Below are 5,836 nucleotides of genomic sequence, written 5' to 3'. Positions count from 1 at the left end.
TTCCCCAAATTAATATGTTGAAACCCTAACCCCTGTTAGACCAGGATGCAAGAAAAGACCACTGACTCCAATTAAAATCAAATTAAAGCAAGCTTATTATTTCGACCGGCCCGGCTGCCTCTCCCTCCCAAAACGGCGGGAACAAGACAGCCCTGCAGCTTTCTTGCTGCCCAGCTTTATAGCCCAGAAAGTTACACAAAGGGGGGTTACAGATAACAGAACTCTGACAAGCATCACACTAATGGTAGTTTACATTTTTTTTTTTGCTGGCCCCAACATCAGAATTTATGAGGACCATTAGAGCCTCAGAGAGGGTCGTTGTCTGGCCAAGGAAGGCCAAGATCTGTGAGGTGTCACTAAAGTTTCAGAGAGGGCTGCTATCTGGTCAGAGAGCCAGGCATGGGTGAGTTCAAGGCACGGGCAGGCATTCCAAGCAGGTTCAGAATTTGCAGTAATTTATAGTAAAGCCGAAATTATCTTTTCATGGCTTTGTGGCGAGATGCCCAATTTTAAGAAAAGATCAGGTTGGGTCTATCACCCCCCCCCAAAAAAAATGGTGTCAGTCAAGAGGTGTGACTCTTGGTAGGTGATTAGATCATGAGGGCAGGGTCCTAAGTAAGATTCATAGTTTATGAAGAGTCTCAGGTTAAAAAAGCAATCAGAGTAACCACTAGAGGAACAGGTCCTCACAGATGCTCAATCTGCCTGCACATTGACCTTGGTCTTCTCAGTCTCTGGTATATAAGAAGTGAATTTCTGTTGTTCATAAGCCACCCGGTTGGGGTATTTTGGCAAAGCAGACTGAGTGGACCAAGGTGCTTTGTCTAAGAGGATGAACTATTCAACTTCTATTGGACAAATACAGTTCTCCACTGAAGATGTCGTGCTTCCCACAGTCTGATTCCAGAAATGCTAAGCTATTCTGAGGGCAAAATGAGAGTAAGTCAGGAAGAATGATCTATTACCCACACAAGATTTGCAAAGAACCTAAATGTATGATTTTTTTTGGGGGGGATAGGGAAGAATAGATGGTGCAGAATGTTGCCCACGGGAGTTTCTTACTTGAGAGGAAATAGTTTGGTGTGGAAAAGATGGACTTTGATGTCAGTAGTGTGGTTAAGGTAAATGTAAGAATAGAAAGGGGAGTTTCCTTTAATTTCCTTTCTAATGCCTTGCCTCAGTCTCTCCTTTGTTGTTGTCTGTTGGTTTGTACTTTTCTTGGGAAGCCAGTGCCCCTCCTTTTGTGTATTTTTCAATGACTTCCTTTTGCTTCTTGACTCCTCCGATATGTTTAAATGAGAGTCCCAAAACAGAGTAACTATAAAAGTGAAACCTCATCAACAATGGTGAAAAACTTACAGGGGAAGACAACTTAGACAGTTCTAAAGGGACATAGAAAAGAAATATAATTTTTTAAATACTTTTTTAGTTTTAGGTGGACACATATCTTTATTTTATTTTTATGTGGTGCTGAGGATTGAACCCAGTGCTAGGTGAGCACTCTACCACTGAGCCACACACCCAGTCTAAGAAATATAAATGTTATGTGAGGAGATAATACAGTCTTTGCTCAGCTTGTATGAGATCCTGCAAGCATCAGGGAATATATGTGGTCCCTATGGAATACGCTACTCGCTACTTGAGTCCTGCATGCATAAAGAATTCTATCAAGGTTGAAACTTTTCAGGGCTTTCTGAGCAAAGGATGGCCCTATGGGTCCAGAGAGCATGTCATGGTGAGAAAGGCAATGGGAACAATGGGTGACATTCTATCTGTAAGAACCCGTTTTCCCCATGATCCCAGGCACAGTGGAGTTAATGCTGGGTATTTCACTCTCTGGGGCAAAAGCTAAGTGTTTCTTCTAAGATATCATGTTAAAAAAAAAAAAAAAGATCTGATTCTAAGCCCACCTCATTCAAACCATCCTGGAATATATGTAAGCAATAGAACTAAATCCTGAATGAACACTGACATAACTGTTCCCTGCAGAAAAACCTCCAGGCAGCTTTGGAACAGTAGAGAACAGAACAGACAATGAATCCAGAAGTTGAAGGTTGCTATGATAAAGAAGAAGGCATTCTAAAGTAGGTTCTTGAAATAGTTTCAGAGAGTTGTAGAATCCAATTCTGTCTGATTTCAAAGTATATAAGACAGCCTTTCCGCGCTACCCAGGGAAGGATCCATAAGACGTTGTTCTTGATTCCCGTTGTAACTTTAAAGGGAAACTGTCACAATGTCCGGAGCCCTTGATGTCCTGCAAATGAAGGAGGAGGATGTCCTCAAATTCCTTGCAGCAGGAACCCATTTAGGTGGCACCAACCTTGATTTCCAGATGGAACAGTATATCTACAAAAGGAAAAGTGATGACATCTACATCATAAATCTGAAGAGGACCTGGGAGAAGCTTCTGCTGGCAGCTCGTGCCATTGTTGCCATTGAAAACCCTGCTGATGTCAGTGTCATATCCTCTAGGAATACTGGCCAGCGGGCTGTGCTGAAGTTTGCTGCTGCCACTGGAGCCACCCCTATTGCTGGCCGCTTCACTCCTGGAACCTTCACTAACCAGATCCAGGCAGCTTTCCGGGAGCCACGTCTTCTGGTGGTTACTGATCCCAGGGCTGACCACCAGCCTCTTACAGAAGCATCCTATGTCAATCTGCCTACCATTGCTTTGTGTAACACAGACTCTACTCTGCACTATGTGGACACTGCCATTCCATGCAACAACAAGGGAGCTCATTCTGTGGGTCTGATGTGGTGGATGCTGCCCGAGAAGTTCTGCACATACGTGGCACCATTTCCCGTGAGCACCCATGGGAGGTTATGCCTGATCTATACTTCTACAGAGATCCTGAAGAGATTGAAAAGGAAGAGCAGGCTGCTGCTGAAAAGGCTGTGACCAAGGAGGAATTTCAGGGTGAATGGACTGCTCCAGTTCCTGAGTTCACTGCTACTCAACCTGAGGTTGCAGACTGGTCTGAAGGTGTGCAGGTGCCCTCTGTGCCTATCCAGCAGTTCCCTACTGAAGACTGGAGTGCCCAGCCAGCCACTGAAGACTGGTCTGCAGCTCCCACTGCTCAGGCCACTGAGTGGGTAGGAACAACAACCGAGTGGTCTTGAGTTGTTCTGCAGTCACACATTAATAAGCAAGGTGGAAATAAGGAGAATAAGCACCAATTTATGGAGAATAAACAACCAATTTATAAAAAAAACAAAAAAACAAAGTATATAAGACAAAGGGTTAATATGCTGACTTTTTAGAGATCAATGCTATCAAGATGCCCTTTCAAATGGTATTTGGAGCTTCCACCCAGTGAAAATTAGTTCTATATTTTCTTTACTAAAAAAGTGTTGCTACTAAAAAAAAACAATTACAGACAACTAAGTTAAATTTGGATATGTTGTTGATTTACATTCAAGCACAAGCTCCTTAATTCATTATATAGGAGTAACAATTTGTTACTGCTCAGCAGCTGCTCAGCAAGCCATGCTTTGAATACCCCTGCCTTATTAGACCGTCCATCCTTATTCTTCTTTTCTCTCTTTGGGGAAACTATATGGTGAGTAAGTATCCTCACCAAACAAGGGATTTAAGAAAGACATAAGAAGAAACCTTAAATAGTGACAGTTCCTGCTTTCCGGATTTTTGCTTCTATCTAAAGAACTCACATTTAGAGCCATGAAGACTCTGTAGGTAGGAGGTGAAAAGGATGCAATAGGCATTGACTTAGGACTTCCTGAGACTCAGAATTGAGAAGTATACACAATATAGAAAAAAAAACTTATACTCAGGACTTGCTGGTACAGAAACCAAGATTTAGAATTGACCTCCATCCTCCCCTTCCTGAGCTGAATGTCCAGCTTAACCATAGAGAAATGGTAGAGAAGGAAATTTTGGAGACACGTGGGTAAAGTGAGAAGGTGAAAGGAGAACAGATTACAGAGGAGGGACTTCTTCTTCTGTAAACCTCTCCAGGGTATGAATCCTCTCCTCCTTGAACACCATGATATCTTCTCCCTCAGGCTGACTCTGCAGAATCTGGCAAAAACTGTGGGACGATAGATCTTTCATAATTTGTTCCAGACACTGTTTAAACAAGAAGGAGCAGAGGCGGTTGTAGGAAGAGTAGAGAGTCTGAGAATTCTGGAGGCAGCTGACGCCCAACTGATCCAACTGTATAGGGAGCTGGATGAGCTGATTAGAGACGGGGGCAAGCCAAGTCCTGGGTCAGCCTAGGTACTGCTGCAGGTGGGATTAAATAATACTCTTCCATCAATTATCGAGGAGAAAGCAAATGACTGAAACTCATCCTTTCTGGGTCTATGGGTCACATCCTAAGGGAAAATGGAAAAGATTTTTCCAAGCCCTGCATATCCTTTGTGGAGTTGACAGCATTGAAAACCCTGAGAATCAAAACTTAAATGCTGAAGATTTATTTTCTTTTAATCAACTTAACAAAGAATCCAATAAACATATGTGTTACTTGGGGGGAAAAAGTTTAAAACATCCAAAATACCATGGTGTCCTAAGGCATTATTCAGATCACACACTAGGAAGGCCATTCTTGGACTACTCACTCCAGTTGGGTTTGTCTTTGACTTAGTTAGCCTTGGTCCCAGGAACCATGTTTGAAGTCTGTAAAGACAGGGTGAGAACCATGAAGTAGGAAAACCTGTTTCTAAATGTTTGTGTGTGGGGTTGGGAAAAGGATTCCAGAGATCAGCTGTCAGGGGCTAGAAGGAAATTCTCCTTCAAAGAATAGCCTGACAGCCCCCTGGGAGACATCCTGCAGCTACCTATCTCCCTGGAACATCCTGCGGTTATCAGGATCATCAGACATCTTGCAGCTGGCAGTTTTACCACCCACATCCAGCAATTGCTGATTAGAGAGCTTCCCCATCCCCAGCATATAAATACCCCTGTGTGAACAATAAAAGTTTGCAGCTTGATCAGAACTCCTGTCTTGCTGTCATCCTTTGTGTCTCTTGTCCCTTCATTCCTCTCCACCTAGGTTCACTGCCCACTTTGATGTGTCCTGCCGGATGGGACAATCAGTATAACTTAAGAGATGAGCAGTCATAGAAATAGAAAAAATAGAAAGAATTTTTCTGGGGAGAGGAAATAGATTTATTAGAACATGATTATGGAATTTGGAATGGGCTGCTCCACTTGAGAAATTATTATTATTCTCATTTACATATTCAAATTTTGGTTTTTTAAATGTTTTATTTGTTTTAATTAGGTATACATGACAGTAGAATGCATTTATGCACTTTGACATATCATACATAGGTGGGATGTAATTTCTCATTTTTCTGAGTTTACAAGTTGCAGAATCATTGGTCATGTAGTCACATATATACATAAATAATAATTTCTGTTTTATTCTACTATCTTTCCTATCCCCACATACCCTTGCCTCCTCTCCCCTCCCATCATTTCCCTCTACCCAATATAAGGTAATGCTATTCTTCTCTAGTGCACCCCACCTTATTGTGAATTAGCATCCGCATATTAGAGAAAATATTCAGCCTTTGGTTTTGTGCGATTGGCTTATTTCGCTTAGCATGATATTCTCTAACTCCAACCATTTACTGAGAAATGTCATAATTTCACTCTTCTTTAAAGCTAAGTAATATTCTATTGAGTATATGTACCATATTTTCTTTATCCATTCATCTATTGAGGGACACCCAAATTGGTTCCATAGTCTAGCTATTGTGAATTGAGCTGCTATAAACATTGATGTAGCTGCGTAGCTATAGTATGCTGATTAAGTCTTTGGGGTATAAACCAGAGAGTGGAATAGCTGGGTCAAATGGTGGTTCCATTCCC

General features: G+C 42.0%; 1 pseudogene; it reads left to right on the top strand.

Annotated features, from left to right (window-relative positions):
• Window positions 1-2,218: 2,218 nt before the first annotated feature.
• LOC124090966 (small ribosomal subunit protein uS2-like) lies at window positions 2,219-3,211 on the top strand (annotated as a pseudogene).
• The last annotated feature ends 2,625 nt before the right edge of the window (window positions 3,212-5,836 follow it).

Source organism: Marmota monax, unplaced genomic scaffold (genome assembly GCF_021218885.2).
Source record: "Marmota monax isolate L192 unplaced genomic scaffold, Marmota_monax_Labrador192_F-V1.1 WCK01_AAM20220418_F8-fsc00068, whole genome shotgun sequence".
In the NCBI taxonomy this organism is placed as follows: domain Eukaryota; kingdom Metazoa; phylum Chordata; class Mammalia; order Rodentia; family Sciuridae; genus Marmota; species Marmota monax.
This window is presented reverse-complemented; position numbering and strand designations above follow the sequence as displayed.